At 37.7% G+C, this 25,518-nt stretch overlaps 1 long non-coding RNA gene across 2 annotated transcripts in view; it reads left to right on the forward strand.

The window, feature by feature from the left end:
• Window positions 1-25,518, forward strand: part of LOC307194793 — a 474,472-nt gene that overhangs the window by 59,143 nt on the left and 389,811 nt on the right. Inside the window, exon 2 of one of the 2 annotated variants that reach the window (XR_013830630.1) lies at window positions 4,589-4,663. The exons of the other annotated variant lie outside the window; for it this stretch is intronic. This is a non-coding gene — a long non-coding RNA (uncharacterized lncRNA). The remainder of the gene's footprint in view (window positions 1-4,588; window positions 4,664-25,518) is intronic. 2 annotated transcript variants of the gene reach the window in all.

Here is a 25,518-nt window from a genome sequence, read left to right on the forward strand (position 1 = left end):
TCAATCCCTTTAATTCCCATTCCTCACCTTTTACAGAGATGCTTCCATTTGAAATCAAGCACTTTTATGTTCAGTAATCAAAAATCTCCCATCAAATAAAAGCCTGGGAACATATGGCTTCAAGATGAATTCTGTCAAACATTTAAAGAATTAATTCCAATCATCCTCAAACTATTCTAAAAACTTGAAGAGGAAGGAACATTTCCAAATTAATTTTACGAGGCCAGCATTTCCGAGGTACTAAAGCCAGACAAGGACGCTATAAGAAAAGAAAAGAAAACAGGCCAATATCCCTGAGTAACATAGATGCAGAAATTCTCAACAAAATACCAGCAAACTGGATTCAAGAACATATTAAAAGGATCAGTCACCACGATCAATGGGAGTTCATCCCTGGGATGCAAGGATGGTACAACATATACAAATCAATAAATCTGACACATCACATTAACAGAATGAAGGATAAAAATTGCATGCCCATTTTAAAAGGTGCGGAAAAAGCATTTGACAAAATCTAACACCCTTTAATGATTAACAGCTATCAGCAAATTAGGTATAGAAGAACTGTTTCTCAATATAATAAAGGTCCTATATGACAGGCCCACAGCTAACATCATACTCAGTGGTGAAAAGTTAAAAACCTTCCCTCTAAGATCAGGAACAAAACAGGAATGCTCACTCTCACCATTTCTACTTAACATAGTACTGGAAGTCCTAGCTATAGCAATTAGGCAAAGGAAAGAACTAAAAGGCACCCAAATTACAAGGAAGAAGTAAAAGTATCTCTGTTTGCAGATGACATACCCTTATACATAGAAGATCCTAAAAACTCCACTAAAAAAACTATTAGAACTAATAAATGAATTCAGTAAAGTTGCAGGATACAAAATCAACATAATCAGTTGTGTTTCTATATACTAAAAAAGGACTGTCTAAAAGAGATATTAAGAAAATAATCGCATTTACAACAGCATCAAAAACAATAAAATACTTCAGAATAAATTTAACCAACGAGATGAGAGACCTGTCCACTGAAAATATAAGACATTGATGAAAGAGATTGAAGAATATACAAATAAATGGAAATCTATCATATGTTCTTAGATTTGAAGTATTAATATTGAGAAAACGTCCATATTACCCCAAATGATCCACATGTTCAATGCAATTCCTATCAAGACACCAATGGCACTTTTCACAGAAATAGAAAGCACTATCTTAAATTTGTATGGAACCACAAAAGACCCTGAATAGCCAAAGCAATCCTGACAAAGATGAACAAAGCTGGAGGCATCACACTTCTTGATTTCAAGCTATATTACAAAGCTGTAGTAATGAAAACAGTATGGTACTGGCATAAAAAGAAGCACATAGACCATTGGAACAGAATAGAGTACCCAGGCATAAACACATGCATATATGGTCAACTAATTTTTGACAATGGCAACAAGAAGGCACGATGGGGATAGGATAGTCTCTTCAATAGTGTTGGGAATTAAAAAATGGGCAAAGAATCTGAATAGACATTTTTCCAAAGAAGACATGCAAATGGCCAATAGGTATGTGAAAAAGTGCTCAACATCACTATCATCAAGGAAATGCAAATCAAACCCTTAATGAGATATCACTTCATAGCCGTTAGGATGTCTATTATCAAAAAGATAAGAGAGAACAAATGTTGTTGGCAAGGATATGGAAAAAAGGGAACCCTCCTACACAGTTGATGGAAATGTAAATTGGTACAGCCATTATGGAAAACAGTATGGTAGTTCCTCAAAAAATTAAAAAGTGAACTACCAGATGATCTAGCAATCCAACTCCTGGATATATTTCTAAAGAAATTGAAATCAGTATCTTGAGAGAGATCTGCACATCCCTGTGTATCGCAGCATTATTCACAGTAGCTAAGATATGGAAAATACCTGAGTGTCCGTCAATGGATGAATGGATTAAAAAAAAAATGTGAAACATATATATACAATGAAATATTATCCGGCCATAAAAAAGAAGGAAATCCTGCCATTTGTGACAATATGGATGAAACTGGAGGGCATTTTGCTAAGTGAAATAAGCCAGACACAGAAAGACAAATAGTGTATGATATCACTTATATGTGGAATGTAAAAAAGTCACCTTCCTAGAAATAGTAGAATGCTGGTTGCCATTGGCTGGGGGTGGGGGGAGGAGAAATGGGGTGATACAGGTCAAAAGGAACACATTTTCAGTTATAAGAAGAATGAGTTCTGCAGCCTTAATGTGTAGCATGGTGACTATAGTTAATAATACATTAGGTGTTGTGTACTTGAAAGTTGCCGAGAGTAGATCTTAGCATTCTCACAACAACAACAAAAACGGAGTTTATGTGAAGTGATGGATGTGTTAATTATCTTGACCTTGTTAATCATTCCACAATGTATACATATATTAAATCGTCATGTTATACACTTTAAATATACACAATTATATTGGTCAATTATTCCTCAGTAAAGTTAAAAATGAAACAAAAAATCCCCAACACTATTACGTTCTCCTTCCAACCATCCTCAGGGAGTTGAGCATTTCTACAGAAATATCAGTTATGTGGATTAGGTGTTTTCTTTTTTTTTTTTTTAACATCTTTATTGGGGTATAATTACTTTACAATGGGGTGTTAGTTTCTGCTTTATAACAAAGTGAATCAGTTATACATATACATATGTTCCCATATCTCTTCCCTCTTGCGTCTCCCTCCCTCCCACCCTCCCTATCCCACCCCTCCAGGCTGTCACAAAGCACCGAGCCAATATCCCTGTGCCATGCGGCTGCTTCCCACTAGCTATCTACCTTACTACGTTTGTTAGTGTGTATATGTCCATGACTCTCTCTCGCCCCGTCACAGCTCACCCTTTCCCCTCCCCATAACCTCAAGTCCGTTCTCTAGGAGGTCTGCGTCTTTATTCCTGCCTTACCCCTAGGTTCTTCATGACATTTTTTTTTCTTAAATTCCATATATATGTGTTAGCATACTGTATTTGTCTTTTTCTTTCTGACTTACTTCACTGTGTATGACAGACTCTAGGTCTATCCACCTCATTACAAATAGCTCAATTTCGTTTCTTTTTATGGCTGAGTAATATTCCATTGTATATATGTGCCACATCTTCTTTATCCATTCATCCGATGATGGGCACTTAGGTTGTTTCCATCTCCGGGCTATTGTAAATAGAGCTGCGATGAACATTTTGGTACATGACTCTTTTTGAATTATGGTTTTCTCAGGGTATATGCCCAGTAGTGGGATTGCTGGGTCATATGGTAGTTCTATTTGTAGTTTTTTAAGGAACCTCCATACTGTTCTCCATAGTGGCTGAACCAATTCACATTCCCACCAGCAGTGCAAGAGGGTTCCCTTTTCTCCACACCCTCTCCAGCATTTATTGTTTCTAGATTTTTTGATGATGGCCATTCTGACTGGTGTGAGATGATATCTCATTGTAGTTTTGATTTGCATTTCTCTAATGATTAATGATGTTGAGCATTCTTTCATGTGTTTGTTGGCAGTCTGTGTATCTTCTTTGGAGAAATGTCTATTTAGGTCTTCTGCCCATTTTTGGATTGGGTTGTTTGTTTTTTTGTTGTTGAGCTGCATGAGCTGCTTGTAAATTTTGGAGATTAATCCTTTGTTGGTTGCTTCATTTACAAATATTTTCTCCCATTCTGAGGGTTGTCTTTTGGTCTTGTTTATGGTTTCCTTTGCTGTGCAAAAGCTTTGAAGTTTCATTAGGTCCCATTTGTTTATTTTTGTTTTTATTTCCATTACTCTAGGGGGTGGGTCAGAAAGAATCTTGCTGTGATTTATATCATAGAGTGTTCTGCCTATGTTTTCCTCTAAGAGTTTGATAGTTTCTGGCCTTATATTTAGGTCTTTAATCCATTTTGAGCTTATTTTTGTGTATGGTGTTAGGGAGTGTTCTAATTTCATTCTTTTACATGTACCTGTCCAGTTTTCCCAGCACCACTTATTGAAGAGGCTGTCCTTTTTCCACTGTGGATTAGGTGTTTTCAAAGTATGGTCCCTAGACCAGCAGCATCAACATCATCTGGGAGCTTGTCAGAAATGCAAATTCTTGGGCTCCATCCAGCCTATTAATTCAGAAACTGAGGTGGTAGGGCCCAGCAATTTGTGTTTTAACAAGCCCTCCACATGATTCTGATGCTTGCTCAAGTTTGAGAATTCCTTACTTGAGCCTCCAAAATAGGTCAGCCCTCTACCATGGAGATGCTTTGGTGCTTGTTTCCAAGCACCTGGCTGTTGAGGTTAGATGCATGATGTTTTTCTTGATGGTCTTATCTTTATTTTATCATATTATCTCTTATTTTTCCTGTAGAGAAACCAACAGGATTTGGAATCCTAATGACCAAATCCAGCTGTCTTACTCAGCCTGCATATGCATAAATATATTTGACTTATTTCCCTCTATTACTCATTATTGCAAACTGCAAGGTTGAAAATTTTAACTGAATTTGCCCTTTTAAAAAATTTACAGTAACAGACTATTTCATTCCCTAATGATTCTTTTCTTTTGTGTGTGTGCTTTTTTCTCTTCAGGAAACAAAACAGTGTATCTTTGTCATCTTTAATCCTGAGGCTGAAAATTGAGAACTGGTTGTGGATTTTGCATGGGTGTGTATATGACAGCACTTATGATTGCTTCAAGTATTGTGATACTAATAACACCAGTGCCAAAACTAATATATTAAATAAGGCTAATACACCCATATAATTTACAAAGTACTGTTACGTGTATTTTCCTATTTAATGCTTACTTTGCAGTAGGTACTATTTTTACTTTAAAAATGGGAGAAACTGAGCTTCGGGGGTTACACTTTCATCATTGAATATCATATGATTTTTTGAGGAGAGCACCATATGATTTTTAAAAATTTTTGTTGGAGTATAGTTGGTCTACAATGCTGTGCCAGTTTCAGGTGTACAGCAGAGTGAACCAGCCATACATTTTAAACATTTTATTTCTCTTGGAATAACAATAACAACTAAAGCATACTGGGTTCTATTCAACATCTATGTGCCAGGTACTGTGATAGGTTATGTTCTATTTTGTTTGACCCATGAAACAGCCCAGTGAGGTAGTAGATATTCCTGTTCCCATTGTACAAGTGGGAAAACAGTCTTGCAAAGGTTAAATAACTTGCCTATATCATATATATTCTTTTTTTTTAAACATCTTTATTGGAGTATCATTGCTTTACGATGGTGTGTTAGATTCTGCTTTATAACAAAGTGAATCAGCTATACATATACATATATCCCCATATCTCCTCCCTCTTGCATCTCCCTCCCACCCTCCCTATCCCACCCCTCTAGGTGGTCACAAAGCACCGAGCTGATCTTCCGGTGCTATGCGGCTGCTTCCCACTAGCTTTCTGTTTTACATTTGGTAGTATGTATTAGTCCATGCCACTGTCTCACTTTGTCCCAGCTTACCCCTCCCGCTCCCTGTGTCCTCAGGTCCATTCTCTACATCTGCGTCTTTATTCCTCTCCTGCTCATAGTTTCTTCATAAGAAGATGCTTTTTTTTTTTTTTTTTTTTAGATTCCATATATATGTGTTAGCATGCGATATTCGTTTTTCTCTTTCTGACTTACTTCACTCTGTATGACAGACTCTAGGTCCATCCACCTCACTACAAATAACTCAATTTGGTTTCTTTTTATGGTTGAGTAATTTTCCATTGTATGTATGAGCCACATCTTCTTTATCCATCCATCTATTGATGAACACTTAGGTTACTTCCATGTCCTGTCTATTGTAAATAGAGCTGCAGTGAACGTTGTGGTACATGACTCTTTTTGAATTATGGTTTTCTCAGGGTATATGCCTGATAGTGGGATTGCTGTGTCGTATGGTAGTTCTATGTTTAGCTTTTTAAGGAACCTCCATACTGTTCTCCATAGTGACTGTATCAATTTACATTCCCACCAACAGTGCAAGAAGGTTCCCTTTTCTCCACACCCTCTCCAGCATTTATTGTTTGTAGATTTTTTGATGATGGCCATTCTGACTGGTGTGAGGTGATACCACATTGTAGTTTTGATTTGCATTTCTCTAATGATTAGTGAAGTTGAGCATTTTCTCATGTGTTTGTTGGCAATCTGTATATCTTCTTTGGAGAAATGTCTGTTTAGGTGTTCTGCCCATTTTAGGATTGGGTTGTTTGTTTTTTGATATTGAGCTGCATAAGCTGCTTGTCAATTTTGCAGATGAATCCTTTGTCAGTTGCTTCATTTGCAAATATTTTCTCCCATTCTGAGGGTTGTCTTTTCATCTTGTTTGTGTTTTCCTTTGCTGTGCAGAAGCTTTTAAGTTTCATTAGTTGCCGTTTGTTTATTTTTGTTTTTATTTCCATTTCTCTAGGAGGTGGGTCTAAAGGATCTTGCTGTGATTTATGTCATACGGTGTTCTGCCTACATTTTCCTCTAAGAGTTTTATAGTGTCTGGCTTACATTTAGGTCTTTAATACATTTTTAGTTTATTTTTGTGTATAGTGTTAGGGAATGTTCTAATTTCATTGTTTTACATGCAACTCTCCAGTTTTCCCAGCACCACTTATTGAAGAGGCTGTCTTTTCTCCATTGTATATTCTTGCCTCCTTTATCAAAGATAAGGGGACCATAAGTACATGGGTTTATCTCTGGGATTTCTATCCTGTTCCATTGATCTATCTTTCTGTTTTTGTGCCAGTACCATACTGTCTTGATTACTGTAGCTGTGTAGTATAGTCTGAAGTCAGGGAGTCTGATTCCTCCAGCTCTGTTTTTCTTTCTCAAGATTGCTTTGGCTATTTGGGGTCTTTTGTGTTTCCATACAAGTTGTGAAATTTTTTGTTCTAACTCTGTGAAAAATCCCATTTGTAGTTTGATAAGGATTGCATTGAATCTGTAGATTGCTTTGAGTAGTATGGTCATTTTCACAGTGTTGATTCTTCCAATCCAAGAACATGGTATATTTCTCCATCTGTTTGTATCATCTAATTTCTTTCATCAGTGTCTTATAGGTTTCTGCATAAAAGTCTTTTGTCTCCTTAGTTAGGTTTATTCCTGGGTATTTTATTCTTTTTGTTGCAGGGGTAAATGGGCGTGTTTTCTTAATTTCTCTTTCAGATTTTTCATCATTCGTGTATAAGAATGCAGGAGATTTCTGTGCATTAATTTTGTATCCTGCTACTTTACCAAATTCATTGATTAGCTCTAGTAGTTTTCTGGTGGCATCTTTAGGATTCTCTATGTATAGTATCATGTCATCTGCAAACAGTGACAGTTTTACTCCTTCTTTTCCGATTTGGATTCCTTTTATTTCTTTCTCTTCTCTGATTGCTGTGGCTGAAACTTCCAAAATATGTTGAACAATAGTGATGAGAATGGGCAACCTTCTCTTGTTCCTGATCTTAGAGGAAATGCTTTCAGTTTTTCACCACTGAGAACAATGTTGGCTGTGGGTTTGTCATATATGGCCTTTATTATGCTGAGGTAAGTTCCCTCTATGCCTACTTTCTGGAGGGTTTTTATCATCAATGGGTGTTGACTTTTATCGAAAGCTTTTTCTGCATGTATTGAAATGATTATATGGTTTTTATCCTTCAATTTGTTAATATGGTTTATCACATTGACTGATGTGCGTGTACTGAAGAACCTTTGCATTCCTGGGATAACCCCACTTGATCATGGTGTATTATCCCTTTAATGTGCTGTTGGATTCTGTTTGCTAGTATTTTGTTGAGGAGTTTTGCATCTATGTTCATCAGTGATATTGGCCTGTAGTTTCCTTTTTTTTGTGGCATCTCTTGTCTGGTTTTGGTATCCGGGTGATGGTGGCCTCATAGAATGAGTTTGGCCTTGTTCCTCCCTCTGCTATATTTTGGAAGAGTTTGAAAAGGATAGGTGTTAGCTCTTCTCTAAATTGTTGATAGAATTCGCCTGTGAAGCCATCTGGTCCTGGGCTTTTGTTTGTTGGAAGATTTTAAATCACAGTTTCAATTTCAGTGCTCTGTGATTGTTCTGTTTGTATTTTCTATTTCTACCTGTTTCAGTCTTGGAAAGTTGTGTTTTTCTAAGAATTTGTCCATTTCTTCCAGATTGTCCATTTTATTGGCATATAGTTTCTTGTACTGATCTCTCATGATCCTTTGTGTTCCTGTAGTGTCAGTTGTTACTTCTCTGTTTTCATTTCTAATTCTATTGATTTGAGTCTTTTCCCTTTTTTTCTTGATGAGTCTGGCTAATGGTTGATCAATTTTGTTTATCTTCTTAAAGAACCAACTTTTAGTTTTATTGATATTTGCTATTGTTTTCTTTGTTTGTGTTTCATTTATTTCTGCTCTGATCTTTATGATTTCTTTCCTTCTGCTAACTTTGGTGTTTTTTTGTTCTTCTTTCTCTAATTGCTTTAGGTTTAAGGTTAGGTTGTTTATTTGAGATTTTTCTTGTTTCTTGAGGTAGGATTGTATTGCTATAAACTTCCCTCTTAGAACTGCTTTTGCTGCATCCCATAGGTTTCGGGTCATCCTGTTTTCTTTGTCATTTGTTTCTAGGTGGTTTTAAATTTCCTCTTTAATAGATTCTTCAGTGATCTCTGGTTTTTTAGTAGTGTATTGTTTACCCTCCATGTGTTTGTATTTTTTACAGTTTTTTTCCTGTAATTGATATCAAGTCTTATAGTGTTTTGTTCCAAAAAGATACTTGATATGATTTCAGTTTTCTTAAATTTACCAAGACTTGATTTGTGACCCAGTGTATGATGTATCCTGGAGAATGTCCCATGCGCACTTGAGAAGAAAGTGTTTTCTGTTGCTTTTGGATGGAACATCCTATAAATATCAATTAAGTCCATTTTGCTTAATGTATCATTTAAAGCTTTTGTTTCCTCATTTATTTTCATTTTGGATGATTTGTCCATTGGTGAAATTGAGGTGTAAAAGTTCCCTACTATGATTGTGTTACTGTCAATTTCCCCTTTTATGTCTGTTAGCATTTGCCTTATGTGTTGAGGTGCTCCTATGTTGGGTGCATAAATATTTACAATTGTTATATCTTCTTCTTGGATTGATCCCTTGATCATTATGTAGTGTCCTTCTTTGTCTCTTCTAATAGTCTTTATTTTAAAGTCTATTTTGTCTGATATGAGAATTGCTACTACAGCTTTCTTTTGATTTCCATTTGCATGGAATATCTTTTTCCATCCCCGCACTTTCAGTCTGTATGTGTCCCTAGATCTGAAGTGGGTCTCTTGTTGGCAGCATATATACAGGTCTTGTTTTTGTATCTGTTCAGCCAGTGTATGTCTTTTGGTTGGAGCATTTAATCTATTTACATTTAAGGTAATTATCGATATGTATGTTTCTATTACCATTTTCTTAATTGTTTTGGATTTGTTATTGTAGGTCTTTTCCTTCTCTTGTGTTCCTGCCTAGAGAAGTTCCTTTAGCATTTGTTGTAAAGTTGGTTTGGTGGTGCTGAATTCTCTTAACTTTTGCTTGTCTGCAAAGGTTTTGATTTTTCCGTTGAATCTGAATGAGATTGTTGCTGGGTAGAGTAATCTTGGTTGTAGGTTTTTCCCTTTCATCACTTTAAATATGTCCTGCCACTCCCTTCTGGCTTGCAGAGTTTCTGCTGAAAGATCAGCTATTAACTTTATGTGCATTCCATTGTATGTTATTTTTTGCTTTCCCCTTGCTGCTTTTATTATTTTTTCTTTGTATTTAATTTTTGATAGTTTGATTAATATGTGTCTTGGCATGTTTCTCCTTGGATTTATCCTGTATGGGACTCTGCGCTTCCTGGACTTGATTGACTCTTTCCCATATTCGGGAAGTTTTCAACTATAGTCTCTTCAAATATTTTCTAAGTCCCTTTCTTTTTCTTCTGGGACCCCTATAATTCGAATGTTGGTGCATTTAATGGTGTCCCAGAGGTCTCTGAGACTGTCCTCAATTCTCTTCATTCTTTATTCTGTTCTGTGGTAGTTATTTCCACTATTTTATCTTCCAGATCACTTATCCTTTCTTCTGCCTCAGTTATTCTGCTATTGATTCTTTCTAGAGAATTTTCATTTATTGTGCTGTTCATCAATGTTTGCTTTGTAGTTCTCCTTGGTCCATGTTAAACGTTTATTGTATTTTCTCCATTCTGTTTCCAAGACTTTGGATCATTTTTACTATCATTACTCTGATTTCTTTTTCAGGTAGACTGCCTATTTCTTCTTCATTTGTTTGGTCTGGTGGGTTTTTACTTTGTTCCTTCATCTGCTGTGTATTTCTCTGTCTTCTCATTTTGCTTAACTTACTGTGTTTGGGGTCTCCTTTTCACAGGCTGTAGGTTCCTAATCCCTGTTGTTTTTGGTGTCTGCCTCCAGTGGGTAAGGTTGGCTTAGTGGGTTTTGTAGGCTTCCTTGTGGAGGGGACTGGTTCCTGTGTCCTGATGTATGAGGCTGGATTTTGTCATTCTGGTGGGCTGGACCCTGTCCAGTGGTGTGTTTTGTGGTGTCTGTGAACTTACTATGATTTTAGGCAGCCTCTTTGTTAATGGGTTGTGTTGTGTTTCTATCTTGCTAGTTATTTGGCATGGGATGTCCAGCACTGAATCTTGCTAGTCGTTAAGTGGAGCTGGGTCTTAGCGTTGAGATGGAGATCTCTGGGAGAGCTCTCGCCAGTTGATATTACAAGGGACTGGGAGGTCTCTGGTGGACCAATGCCCTGAACTCGTCTCTCCCACCTCAGAGGCTCAGGCCTGACATCTGACCGGAGCACCAAGACCCTGTCAGCCACACGGCTGGGTCATCCTTGAGAAGATGGACTAAAGCTGGGAGAAAGCTAGAGGATGGGAGACCTGTCAGAAGGCTTGTTGGATAAAATGAGGCAAAGGATGGTGACATTCTGTACCCAAGCTCTACTCGCGAAGGGAAGGGAGTACCTCAGGAAGCCGAGTGCGCGCTTCCATGGCTGAGGCGCACACAGGCACGGATTTTCCTCTAGGTCTGAATGGGTCACATAATGATGAGGGAGTTCTTATTAAAACGTACATAGACACAGACACACACACAAATGCCTAAACAACCATAAAAACTTCCCTAAGCTCAAGCATTAATATTTCATAGAATGTTCAAATGAAGGAGGGCACTTTTGACAGCCTATTCCAGAAGGTACTTGTATATTAATTTTGCAAATTTAAACATGTCATGTGAAAATAATTTAGACAGAAAAAACCCCCAAATCCTCTCTAACATTTAAAAAGACCTCTTAGTGAGCTTTGACAGGCATAACTGAGGTTGAAGAAGTTGCACACTTGTGATTGAACGGGTCATCATCAATGAGTTTCTCTGGGCCTACAGTTTCCAGTCAAGGGCAATTGGCCTGCCCATGGCCATCTGCTGAGGATCAGTCATAGATATACACAGTTATAATAGCTGACACTTATGGAGTCCTTCCTAGGCATTAAATATAGTGCTAAGTTTTTTTCATGTGTTATTTAGTTTAATCCTCAGAACAACCCAAGGAGATAGATGTTATAATCACCCTCCTTTTATAGAGGATGCCTTAAGGAATTTGCCCAAAGTCCCACAGCTGGTAAATGGCATAGCTGGATGTGAACCCAGACGTCAGGTCAGAGCTTGCCCTCATATTCTGTGCCATGTTACTCTCCATGCTGCTTTTTCCCCTCAGCTACAGCTTGCTGGGAAAGCATTGATTGCCTGAAGCAAGGGTAGCAAATCCATAGCCTGGTGAGCAGTCAGCGGTGGGGCCTGGTAGAAACAGCTGTGTCAGAATTGGAACAGGGGTTGTTCACTAGGCCAGTCAGGTTTCTTCTTGTGAATACGGACTGAGGAATATAGTAGAGTATTCTAGAAGGAAGGGGCCGACACCAAAAACAACTATGGAGAGAACTCATATAACTGAGGCCATAAGGCCTAGAGGTCTAGAGAAGTTGTGAATGGACCAAAGCAGTGATCAGGCAAAGGTATTAGTAAGCAGAGGTGTGAGGTAGGGAAGAGAGGCAGAGTAGAGGACAAAATGTATAGTCCTGGAGGAGAGAGATTATGACATGACAGAGAGCTTCAGTGAACTCTGATGGTCAAGAAGACAGAGACTGCCTCCAGGGTCCTGTCCATATCCCCTGATGCTCAACAAATGCTGGTGGGTTGAATAGGGAAGGAAGACGACTCATAGGAGGGTGGCTGGGTCCTGCTGGTGGCTGGGTCCTGGTGGCAGCACACCTGACGGCAATGCAAGAACTCTTGCTGCTGAGAAGCTGAGATTTCTTAGCCTCTGCAGCTGAGTGACTTTCAGGGGACACTTCTCTCTCTTCTTTGCCTCCTTTTTTCTCATGAGATTTCCTTCTCCTTTATTGACGAGAGTACCGTTTGATAAAACCCCATTTCCATTTCTTGACATTGCTTGAAGCTACTTTTTTTTTTTGACAAGAACAACTCAATGGCAAAGAACACTATTTATGTGAAAAGAGGAAACAATTTCTTTATACCCCCTTCAAACTTTCCTGTTTCCCTCATTAGGGATAGGAATAAGAATAGTCAATTCCACCTGAGAGTGATAGCTTTTTAAAATCAAAGCACAGAAAGCTAAGGTTCGCCTAGATTTCTTCACATCTTAAGTGTAACAAATTTCAAATTACCTTTCAATAGTGAAAGATGTTTTGTTTTCTTTCTTTTGTAAGAATTCAAGATTAATCATAGATTTGCATGAATGATCTAGATAATGACTTTTTATTTATTAGAATAATTTATAAAATTATGTCACATATTCTCCTGCACTGTCATTTATATGCTTCAAGAATGGAGCTCAAGGCCAGTTTTATATAAAAGTTTACATCCTCCGGTTTGCTCCCTGGTACCCAGCCTTGAACATGTGTTTAAAGGATCAGCTATGCATCCTAGGGGGCATACTTCATGGAGAGAACACAAGATTTTGATTCAATAGTGCAGATTTCTAGTCCCAGTTTTACCACTTTTCTGTAGTGATCTCAAGCAAATCACTTAATTCCTCTGAGCAGCAGTTTTCTCATATGTGAACTGGGGTACGTAATCGTAAATTTAGTAATAACTATTTAACATGATTTTTGTTAAATTTTGTTTTTGACTTAACAGCAATTTTGATAATGATCTGTATGTGAAAGCATTAACGTAATGATTGTGATTGTTCCAGATTTCCCCTTAATGCTGATTATTGGCTGCAAGCTGCATTGTTAATATTTGCTATACACATCTTTATTTACTGACTGGGTGACTTTGCGTGAGTCATTTAATATTCTCATCATTGTTCTTTGGACAAAGACCAAAGTCTTTGGCATGGCTTGTCTCTCCACCTTAATACCACTTCCTTCCCTCGTTGTCAAAGCGGTAGTCATACTGGCCTTCTCACAGTTTGGAAGGAAGCCTCTTCCTTTGTACCTGAGAGCCTTGCACGTGTTGTTTCTCTGCTTGAAGTGCTCCCCAATTGCAGTCTTTCTCCACTTCTCTCCTCTCTTAGTTAATGCTTATAAGTCTCAGTTCACATGTCACATGTCTGGGGCAATTCTTGCCAATTGCTGGATTAGCTCAAGTCCACTGTTATGGGTGCCTTGTACTCTTCACTGTAGATTTATTAGTGGGACAGTTGCAGTGGGACTAAGCATATTTACTTAGTCAAACAAAATTAATATATACTAACAACTATCTCAGGTAGTAGAGAGAGTGATCAAATGCATAAAGTAATTTATCTATTGATTATATAGTAATTGGGTTTGTCTACAAGTATATATAATTACAAGCTAACATAAAATAATTAAAAATTGGTACCTGAGAATGTATAAATATACAAAGGCAAGGTCAGGTAAAAAGATACAATAAATATTTAGACTATAAGGTCCAATAGGGTTAGTAAAATTGAGCTGTAAATGTGATTCTAAGCTTGCCAGGGGCCAAAACAAAAATGAAAATATGATCTGTTATGTGATGGTCATTGACCTGAGGGAAAAACACTCTAGTCTTCTGGGGAAAAGAAAGCTGTTCATGGCCCTTTTTTTTTCCGGAAAAAAATTTCTTTGAAGGGAGAGAACTTATTTTCTGCATGGCTCCTTGAGCAGCTTGGCAGCTTTCCAAAACCTGCAGCATTAGAAGGTCAGAGGTTCTGTTCCCAGATCTCCTCTCCCCAACTCTCCCCTCCTCTTTTCTACTCTTCCCTCCTCTCCCCTCCCCATGTTTCCTCCTTTTGTCTCCTGAAATTTCTATCTCACTGCAATTAAACAATAAACTTCAAATAATGTGTTTTTTTCCCAGAGCTTGGGCGGTAGTGGGGGAATGTCTGAATCTGGCAGGTCCTAATCCGGTGGTGTGTGTAGTGAAAACAGTCCGACAGCCCAGCTGCAGCACTCACTCCACACTCACCTGGACTGAATCACTTCATCTCCCTGCCGCTCAGTTTTTATGTCTGCAGGGGCTGCTGATGCCTCCTTCAAAGGGCAGCTGAGAAGCTGAATGAGAGAACACCTGGGGCTGTGCATGGCTGAGCCCATGTACCATAAATGTTCTCTCTTACATGTTTTTTCCTCCCTCTCAGAACTGGCGTAAAGATCCATGGAGATATGTGTATTTGAAAAACTTTAGTATGAGTGTGAGCGTGTGTATATTCTAGAGGCCCAAGGAGAGGAGAGGCCCACTCTTCTAGCTTAACAAACAGCAAGGGAAGAATTGCACTTATTTCTGTTTACTAGTGGTCTCTTCCCCTAATTGTTACTTTTTATATATTTTCACTTAATTTTTACCTAAAGCAAGACAACAAAGAGTGGATTCATAACCTCTAATCTTTTCATTATATGTATGTAATTTTAAAGTATATGTGTAATATATTTTTAAAAATCCCTATTTCTGCAAAATAATAAGACATTGCATCAGTGTTACATGCAAGTCAAGACAAAACAGGAAGTTGTGGGACCAGCTGTTTTCATGGCCAAGGGTCAGGAATGACTTAACAATTGAGCTTTAATTGGGGTTCCGCACCTTCACCACCTTTTTACTGAAAAATTGGACTCTGACTTAGCAGAACTGAATCACTGCCAGAGATTTCTCTTTCTTTAAAATTCTCAGAATGTTTATTTGATCTCTTTTGCTAAATTTCTGTACAAAAAAAAAAAAGAACTCGATTAGATTATGAAGCCTGTGAACCCTGAGTCAATTCTTCTTGCCTTTCTAACTTGTTCAAACCAGATTTTTCCATTTGGGAAGGTCACGAGGACTGCGCGGTTTCTATAGGAGCCACCTCAGTTCTGGTGGTTTCTATGACAAAGCTTTGGGAGTGACAAAGTATATTGCCCGCTGGTTACCAGCACAGTCCAGAGGGACATGATTATTTGTACAGTGATTTCCTCTCAATTTTTTTCTCCTGAAAGAAAATATCCTGGTAGCCCACCAAATCTAAAATTGGATACTCTGTATGTATCTCATTATGGTTTGGGGGATAAAGGAACTAAAAACAATGGTAGTTTAAAAATAAAATTGCTTTGTTTCCTCTGGCTGTGTCAGAAATGTAGACTCTGTCACCAGGAGAAAAGGGTACTAATTGTGTGGTTATAACACACTAGCAAAAATGTCTCTAGCACCAAGCGTTATAACTGGTAAAGGCTGAATGGAATTATACACAGAAATCCAGGGTATTTATCTCTGTTAAGAATATTTAGATTTAGTAATCTATGGATATTATTGAGAAAGGTTTTAATGATCAGTATCCATCCAGAAGTGATATTGACTTGACTGGAAGGCCATTCTGTTTTGAACATCTGGCATTTCACTGGGTTCAGCAATTTTCTATCTTTACATTTTCTAAACTTGGAATAGTAACCCCAAAGGCAGCCACTGAGGGCAGTTCTTTGTGGCCTGTGAAACTCTATTACACAGTTCTGCTTTGGGACTGGCAAAGCAACATTTCCAGCACTGTGAAGTTAACACAATATTTACTGTAGTTTCTACATCGTATCTATATAACATGTAATGAAGGCGAACATATCATCTTCCCCTCATTGAGTACTTACTGTGTTTAGTACTACTCAAAGTCCTTCACCTATATTATCTCATTTAAATCTGAGTTGGTATTATTATCATTCCCATTTTACAGAAGAGGAATTGAGGTTCTGAAAGTTTAAGTGACAGTTGGTGTATATCCTGGAGCACACATTCCAATCCAGGAGTCTCTGGCTGTGGATTCATTCCTCTAAATTGCCACATGTGTCACCCCTCAAATGTCTGGTTAATAGTTACTGAGTTATCAGTAGGACAGACGAATGAAGACTAGTTTGTGGTCTTAACTCTCTAGCTTATTTCCTATGTGACCTTGGTCATGTTATTTATTCTTCGGCCTTGGTTTCCTTATCAGTCAAATGTGAAGAGCTGAACTGGATGTTTTTTCGGATTCCCCTTATCATTCTGTTATATGAGCCTATGATTAATGTGAATTGTTTGGGCAGTATGGATAATTTGAGTAAGCAGTGACTGTTGTGATCTGCATCGAAGCTTTTTATCTGCATCACAGTGGCTTCACCATGATACAGGGCATGACAGATAGTAGAAAAGTACCCTGGGCTAGACATCTGATGACCTTCTGGAAGGAAGTGAGAAGATCTGTGCCTGGCATGGAATCAGTGCTCCGCAAATGTTTGTTGGAAGACTGGGGGCCCTTGCAGTCTATTTAGGTGTATGACACAAATAGAGTATGTTTATGTAATAACACCAAAAATTATAATGAGAATGATAACAACAACAACAATAATAGTGATTGCTTACTGAGAACAAAGCACTCGCCAACAGAAGGTTATTACTTGCATACAAACCACTTTGGGACCATTATACATTTTACCCCTTTTATTGTCTTTTCCAGGCCAAATTTGGACCTTTGGATCTGGAATGACAAATTGATGCTTTCAGCCTGGTAGAGCTGCCTCTCAGCTGATAGTTCAGTTCTGGCAGCATCCTCTATCTTAACCTTCATAGCAGTGGCTTATGTAATAATTTAAATTTTATTACACTTTTGCACTTATTTAGAAAAATGCATGCAATGGAAAAATGAAAGTGTAAGAGAGCTGATTTTAATGATAAATAATTTGATCCCATAAATTTAATTCAATTTAGAAAAAGATGGAAATTATCGAGATGCCAGAAGCCGAGACAGTTTATCCTTAATTGGACATTTATTGATTTTATGCATGTCAACTGTGGTTCAGTTGTCAGAGGAAAGAACAAAATTACAGACATGCAAGATTCTAGAAACCCATAGTCAAAGATAATGTTTAAAATGGAATGTAATTAAGAATTTTATATTTCTTATAGCACATGGAACATGGAGTCTCACTTACAAAATATGTGATGATACAGTTAAGTTTTTAAAATTTGATAATTTGCAGTAATACAATATGCAAGAAAATTGTCAACTTCATGTTTTATCACAATGCATATTTTTGCACATATATATGTACACCAAGGAATATATATTCACATATATACATGTATCCCAACATTTTCATTAGTAGCTCATTTTCCCAAGTGTTTAGAAGTCATTTATCTTGTCACTGCAGTTGCCAGCATAGTAAAACTTGGAAGTAAGCAGGTCAACTTCTGAGAAGCAAAAATGGATGCTGAGTACCACTTGAGTACTGAAGTATTAGAATTTAACTCATAGGAACATCCCTTCATTGTCAGAGCCAACAGACTCATTTCTAATAAGCTTAATAAGCCTGACTTTCAACCTGCAAATTAGAAAAGGTTTGATCCAAATATGTATAAAGAAAGCAGTGAGTGAAGGTAGAGATAAATGACAAAAACAGCACAAAACTTACTGGAGGCAGAGCTAATTTCATAAGCTTTCATAAGCTCTGAAGATATCATTTGCAGGGACTTAGGTTTATACCAGTGACCCAGAGTCAGAAAGAAAGAGTTAAATGGCATCTATAGTTTCTATTTAAGAAGGCAGATTAATGGGTCATGTATCATAAAAAGATATCTATCCAGTATGGCAAAATAAATTGTAAGGGAAGATGAAAACTGACACATTATATCTTTGGAAAACGAAACGCTGTGAACTATTTCATTTATTCACTTATTCATTAATTCCTAGATGATATATCAAGCACCTACTGTTTATTCATTAATCCAATAGATATTTATTAAGCACCTACTTCATGTCAGGCACTGTTCTATATTCTAGGGATACATCAATGAACACAATATATATAAGTATCTGTCCTTGTGCTGCTCACATTTTAGTTGGTGAAAGCAGGTGATAGAAAAAAAAACTAAGTAAACATATAGAATGTATAGGATATAGACAGTGTTGAATGCTGTGGAGAAAAATAAGGCAAGGAAGGAGGAAAAGGAGTGTGGGAGAGAGTGGGATTGCAATTTAAGGTAGGCTGGCCAGGGACACCCTCATGAAGAGGGTAGTGTTTGAGGAAGGACTTGAAGGAGGTGAGGGACTGAGCTCCTTGACTCAAAGAAGGAAGAACATTCCTGGCTGAGGGGATGGCAAACGTGAAGTTCCAGAGTCAGGAGTACGCCTGGGGCAGCAGAGCAACAGCACGGCAGGCAGCAGGGCATCAGCAGGGAGCTGGGAGGGGAGTAGTAGGAGATGCTTTGGGTAGAGAAGGGTCTGGTGGCATAGCACTTTTGCCCTGTGAATGCGGGAAGCCATTTCAGGAGGACTGATGTGATCTGACTTAGATTTTTAAAAGGATATGCTGGCCAGGGTGTGAACAGACTAAGGAGAAAAATCAAAGGCAGGAGACCATTGCACTGTTCCAGGCAAGAGGTGACGGTGGTTTGAACCAGGGTCCTAGTATAGAGGAGTGCAGAAGGGTTCAGCCTTGGATTCTCTTTTGAGGGTACCATTGACAGGATTTACTGATGAATAAGATGTAGGATGTTGAGTGAAAGAGGTGAGTTAAGGATGACTCTAAGGTTTTTGACCAGAGAAACTGATGGAGTTGCCATTCATTCAGAGACTGGAAGACACAGGTTTGAGGGGAATGGTTAGGAGTTAGGGGCTGGAATGTGATGTTTAAGATGCCTGTTAGAAATTTTAGTGGCGATAAGGAGTTGGCGTATGGATACACAGGACTGGAGTTGCAGGGAGAGGACTGGGCTGAAGGTGTAAATTTGGAAAGTGTAAAAGTATAAATAGTATATGCAGGTCCCAGGGACTACCTATGGAATAGGATGCTATTAAAAAATGATTGAGATACAATATTTCCCCTTAAAGAGTGAAAACAGAAATAAAAACAATTAAAATAAGAGGACAGAATTCCACAAATAAGTAAAAGAAAAAAAGTGGCCATAAACTTACTGAGAATTATGAAGATGCAGTGAACATGATCAGTGGAACGTGATACAGTAGAATGTGATCAAAAGGCTTCCTTAAGAAATCAAGAAAGAAGATGGAATTGTTTAGTCAGTCTTAAAGGGAAGATAGAAACTTTGATAGGAAGAAATGGGTGGAGAAATACAATCCAGGCTCAAAGGTAGTCATTAGTGAAAGCACTAAGAAATCAGTGACTATTGTTGGTGAGTAATGAGAATTAAGAACATGTTTGCCAGATCCTTGTCTCTAAGGAACCTGAAATGCTGTATGATGAGAACTGTTCAGCAGGCTGTGTGGTACCATTTGCTAAACTTTCTCTTAAGGAGTTGTATAACGTACATACTGAAAAATGCACAAATCGTAAGTATACAGCTCAGTGAAATTTTACCACCCCAAAATACCTGTGTAACCAACACTTCAATCAAAAAAGAAGTAGCACCCCAGAAGCCTCACTATTCCATCCCTACACACAAAGGAAACCACTGTTGTGACTTCTAGCACCACAGATTAGTTATGCCTGATGAAACTTTGTGTAAATGGAAGTTACTCTTTTGTATCTAGCTTTTTTCAATCATTATGTTTGTAAGTTTATGTATATTGTTGCTAGTAGCAGTAATTTGTTACTTTTCATTTCTTTAATTAATACAGTTTATTTTTCAAATCTATTGATGAGCATTTGGGTCATTTTCAAGTTTTGGCTATATATATATTATGCTGCTATGAACATTCCTGTGCATGTCTGTTGGTGAATGCATGCATTTTTCTTGGGCATTTCCTTGAGAACAGAATTGCTGGAATACAGGTAATGTTAATGCTCAGCCTTTGTAGGTAATGCCAGTTTTCCAAAATGTTTTACCATCATTAAACTACCACTAGAGTGCATGAGAATTACAGTTCTTCACATGCTTGCCAACACTTGGAATTGTCAGGCTTTATAAGTTTTAAGATATGCACAATGGTAAGTGGTTTTAATTTGCATTTTCACAATGACTAATAATATTTAGCATCTTTTCAGATGTTTAGTTATATTTGAATATTTTACTTGTATCAAGTCTTTTGCCCATTTTTTATAGGTTGTCTGTCTTTTACATGCAGATTTATAGGTATACTTTATATATCCTGGATATAAGTACTTTCCCAGATATATACATTGCAGATATCTTCTTTAAGTCTCAGTGCATTTTCACTTTCTCAGTAATGACCTTTAATAAACATACTTCCTTAATTTTAATGAAGTCCCAATTATCAACTTTAAGTTTTATGTTTAATGTTGAAAAATAGGTACCTACCTCCCTACATACATTACATATTACATACATACATACATACATACATACATACATACAGCACCCTCATAGACACACCCAGAATAATGTTTAACCAAATATCTGGGCACCTTGTGGCCCAGTCAACTTGACACATAAAATTAACCATCACAACTTTATTACAATTAAAAATCTTATTTTTCATCATAGAATTAATACATGCAGTTAAGAATTTTGGAGAACTGGTAAAAAAGTTTCACAGCTCAATACCTAACACAGTACCTCGCACTTAGTAAATTCTCCAAGAGTGTATGCTCAGTGAATGGTAAATGAATGAATATACCTAGAAAAAAAAACTTTGTTAATATATTAGTGTTAGTGCTTTAATTGTGTATTTTTTTGTTTTATACATTTTGATAATATTGTATGTATTTTAAAATCACCTTTTATTTGGACTATTTGATTTTCAAAATGTTGAGTCTTCTTTCTACTAAACAAGTGTGAAGATTTATCATTTGGCATATTCTCATTCTCCAAATAACATGATGTGGTTTATCAATCCCTCCTTCACCAAAATCTCTTTATGATAAGTATAAAATATTCCTGGACATATGTCTGTTTTTGTGTAATGCAAAGTAGCTGAGGCATGTGATCAAGCACATTTTTTGGAATTTCAGTGGTTATCAGGAAAACTCAGGAATTACCTGTGAATGTGAACTATCTGGCACTGTGAACAGTAGGAGTAAGAAGCATCTATTTTGATTTATTTGACTTTGGCTCCAGTTCCATAGGATTTGGGCTTCCTATGATTGGGTCTAAATAAGGAGAATCATATGAAAAAATGAAAGATCAGAAAGCAAGACTTAGTGCCTTCTTGGCCAGGGGACCGAAGCCACAAAGTGCCTCAGGCAGAAGAGCAATTCATTAATTACCAATGGAAAGAAAAGTTGAATCTTGGTCACAGTGTTTTTCTTGAAGAGATGAGAAGGACTTCGCAGTTGGAGTAGCGGAACTGAAAACAAAAATGTGCATTGAGATATTATTTTGTTACCAATACATTGGATTAGGAAGACATTTTATCTTTCTTCACCATAGTTTCCCTACTGTAAAATGAAGAAGACATTTAGGAGATTTAATTTTGACAGATTAATTCTAAAAATAATAATTCTAAAATATAAAAATTATGGAAATCAGTTCACTCAAAATGTGCATGGGACAGCTACGATATGCATGGTACCATATTTGTTCTTGTAAAATGCCAAAAAAGTGTAACCCTCCTGCTGTGGACTGAATGTGTCCCCTAAAATTCATATGTTGAAATTCTAACCCCCAAGGTGATGGTATTTGCAGGTGGGGGTTTGGGAGGCTATTAGATCATGAGGGCAGAGCTCTCACAAGTGGGATTAGTGCCCTTATAAAAGAGGCTCCCCAGAGATCCCTCCCGCCTTTCTATCTTATGAGAACAAATTGAGAATTCTGCAGTCTGCAGCCTGGAAGAAGGCCTTCATCAGAACCCAGCCATGCTGGTACCCTGATCTAGGACTTCCAGCTTCCAGACAAATAAATTTCCATTTTTTATAAGCCACCTAGTCTGTGGTAGTTTGTTATAGCAGCCTGAATGGACGAAGGTACCTTCCTATCTTTGTGGTACCTCAAGCAGGGCTCTGCACACAGCAGGTGCTCAGTAAATGTTATGTGAGGGTTCCTACCCTCACAAAGCTTACATCTATTTGGGGAAAGTAAAAGACACAGCTACAGTTTCTACATTGGTGTGGCAGTCCTGCAGCCATGTGATACACATTAGACTTTGAACAAGCACCAGATGAGTGCCAAGATAGAGAGAACCTGTGGGCAAAGGTGGCTCAGGAGGCTTTATGGGCCTAACAGGGAACTATGATTCAAACAGGTGGGAAGAGAAGAAGGGTGCTTCAGGCAGGGCAAGCAGCCACTGGCAATCGTGCAATTTGTGGGAGTGGAGCATCTACGTGCAGCAAGGAGCTTGTTTAGAGAAATAATGGGAGGTGCAGCTGCAAAGAGTCTGGGCTGCCTACCTTGGCCCTGGGCTATGGAATGGGGATTTTGTTCTTTATCCTGTAAAGAGCAGCTGCCTTTGTTTTTGTGCAGAGGAGTGACAAGATTAAACTAGCAATTTTAGAAAGCTCTACCAGGTGTCAACAAAAGGAATGAATGAGAGGGGACCCAAACTGGAAGCAGGATGCTCTTAAGAGATTTTTAGCAGAGTCTAGGTATGCGATGATGAGGGTCTGGTTTGGGGAAGAGGGAAGAGAAAAAGGCTACGTTAGTGAATGAACTAATAGAGAACTAACAGAGTTTGGTAACCTTGGGAAGGTGAAGTGGGGAAAGGAAGAATGAAGGATAATAGCATTTGAAGCTCAGGCGGCTGGAAGGATAATGTTAGCCTTTGACAGAAATAAAATAGCAGAATAAAGAAAGGGAAGCCAGACAAAAGGCAAAATATTGATAGATTATTTCACTGTTACACTAATATATCATGATTAATGGTACAACATCTCATTCAGTATTTATATAATATCTTGTAGTTTGCCAGGCACTTTTCCGGGGATGGTGTGTCATTTGTGATGATGCAGTAACCCACTAGAAATGCACAGGTGGTTAGAGATATGCAAATACAGGTAGAATGAAAGTAAAAGGCTGAGGAATAGCTTAGAAAGTCCTCCACGTGGAAATGTGCAGAGCAAACAGCACAAAATGCCTCGTTTTAATCTCCTGTTTAGTTCTCATTTGTGTTACTTAGTTTGAAACGGTGTATGTATGACTGAGTGATTAAATCTTTAATGTTCACTTCTTTCTGCAATAGCCAGTGAGTCAACCAGCGTTTTGAAATAATTCTTTCAAATAATGTTTGTATCTCATCTTAGCATACGTTTTCTTTAAAAAAATGTTATAAATATATATATAATATATATACTTTTACATATATATTTATACATATATATAATTTCCATTTGCAGATTCAACAGTATACTGGAACAAAACCAAAACAGAATCTGCTGTTGCATGTTTTTATCAGCTAGTGCTGGGGAGAGTGATTGGCAAACTGAATTACAGTGGTATTATTAAAATTCATGAACCGGAGAGTTACCGACGTGTAATATTCAAAAATGCAGTGGGTGCTAAGTATCTTTGACACATTCCCTAAAGCTTTAACCATCTTGGGAAAAAATGTTAGAAGTCTGTCAGGAACATACTGGATTTTCGTAAAGCATATGGTGATGAAATAGAATATCATTTTATGAGAAAATATTGTCATATTGGCTTCCTGGCCCAATATGTCACAGTCATTTTCTATTTCTGTTTTGTAGTTGCCTTTCTCATGTGCTCTTTCTTTCTAGGATGAATTTCGTTCCTGGTCTTGGAAGAATGTCATTGCTTCTCCCCCTCTCTCTTTTGGCCATTCCTTTGTTTTCATTCTTCCTTCCAGAGTCTTTTGTTCTCCACAATAAAGTCTTTATTCTATGTTTCAAGACTGGGAAGTGTGTGCTTTGATCAAGTTTTTGTTTTGACTACACTAAGAGAGTTTTCATCTTCCAGCCCTTTCTCTCCTCCATGGTTTGTGTGCTGCTGTTTCATCCTTTTTCTGAAGTAGTTGCTTTCATCCCAAACCTGGCTGGGTTGCAAGAATGGAAGTGGTTATTCTCTAGCTTGCATTTTTAAAAAATCCATTTTTATTTCAAGAGGATGATAGAAAAAAAAGCCACTGGACCTTTTTACCACTTTTTCTGTTTGGTGTCCTTAGACTCTTTATAAGAATTGAAAATGTTCCCAGTGTTGGTCTAACCCACAACACCCAGTTGGTTGCAGGCAGTGTTGTGGGTTGGCATACTCTAGGGGTGGCTGGTTGGTAAGCTCAGTTTCCAAGTTACTGGAATTGTCATATTAATCTGTTTTCTAAGGCAACTAAGGAGCAACACAGTCTTCCCCAAGGGCTTTTATCGTTTCAAAGTTTTAGAGGCCAAGTGGGCATTTCTTGTTGGCTGTGAATTTCAAATTCTTTGCTCTATACTTTCAATAATTAAGACCTGATGAGCTTGGATAAATTGTTCCTCAGCACAGCTCCCTACTTGAGGCATCTGTGATGCAAGTCATAATCCCCTCCCCTCTCCCCCAGTGAGGACAATAGAAGCCTCCCTGCAGAGGCATTTGAGACACACCAAGTTTTAAATTTCATACCAGGAAGTGGACTGGGAAGACATGGCTGAAAGCTGGACGAAAACAGAGGTTGGGCCCACATCACCTGGGCCACATCCCTGTTTTTGATATTCATCCCGGAGCTGATTCAATCAGCTGTAATGCTGGGAGAGACTTATCTTTGACTTGAAGCAAGATAGAGACGTAAAGTCACAGCCTATTCAGGGCAGTTAGAAATGGTGTGGCAGACAAAAATTCCTTGCAAGCAAGTTAATTCCAGAGGAATGACTTGGATATAAACCATTTAAACAAATACTATTTAAAAAGCTTTAAACATTAAAAAATAGATCACCATTAAGTGATTCCCCAGCTTCCCTACTTTCTGGATTCAGTCTGTTCTCCATGATATTAACAAATACATCTTTACTTTGATCTTTACTTTGTGGTTTATCCATTTGGGACCTGGATCACACTAAAAATACTTAGATTGGCCCATAAATGTCATTGAAATATCTAAAATATAATACTGTTGATGCAAGAATTATTTTCTTTCATAAAGTTAATTTAAAATGGTTAAATTCCACCAATCCTTTCATTTCTCCATCTTTGAGCCACTTTATTACCTCAGTTATACTGTACTGCCCGAACTGATTCATCCTTCTAGAATATTCTTTCCCCCATTCCTCAACTATTGAAA

This window comes from Stenella coeruleoalba (genome assembly GCF_951394435.1).
Source record: "Stenella coeruleoalba genome assembly, chromosome: 11".
NCBI lineage: Eukaryota > Metazoa > Chordata > Mammalia > Artiodactyla > Delphinidae > Stenella > Stenella coeruleoalba.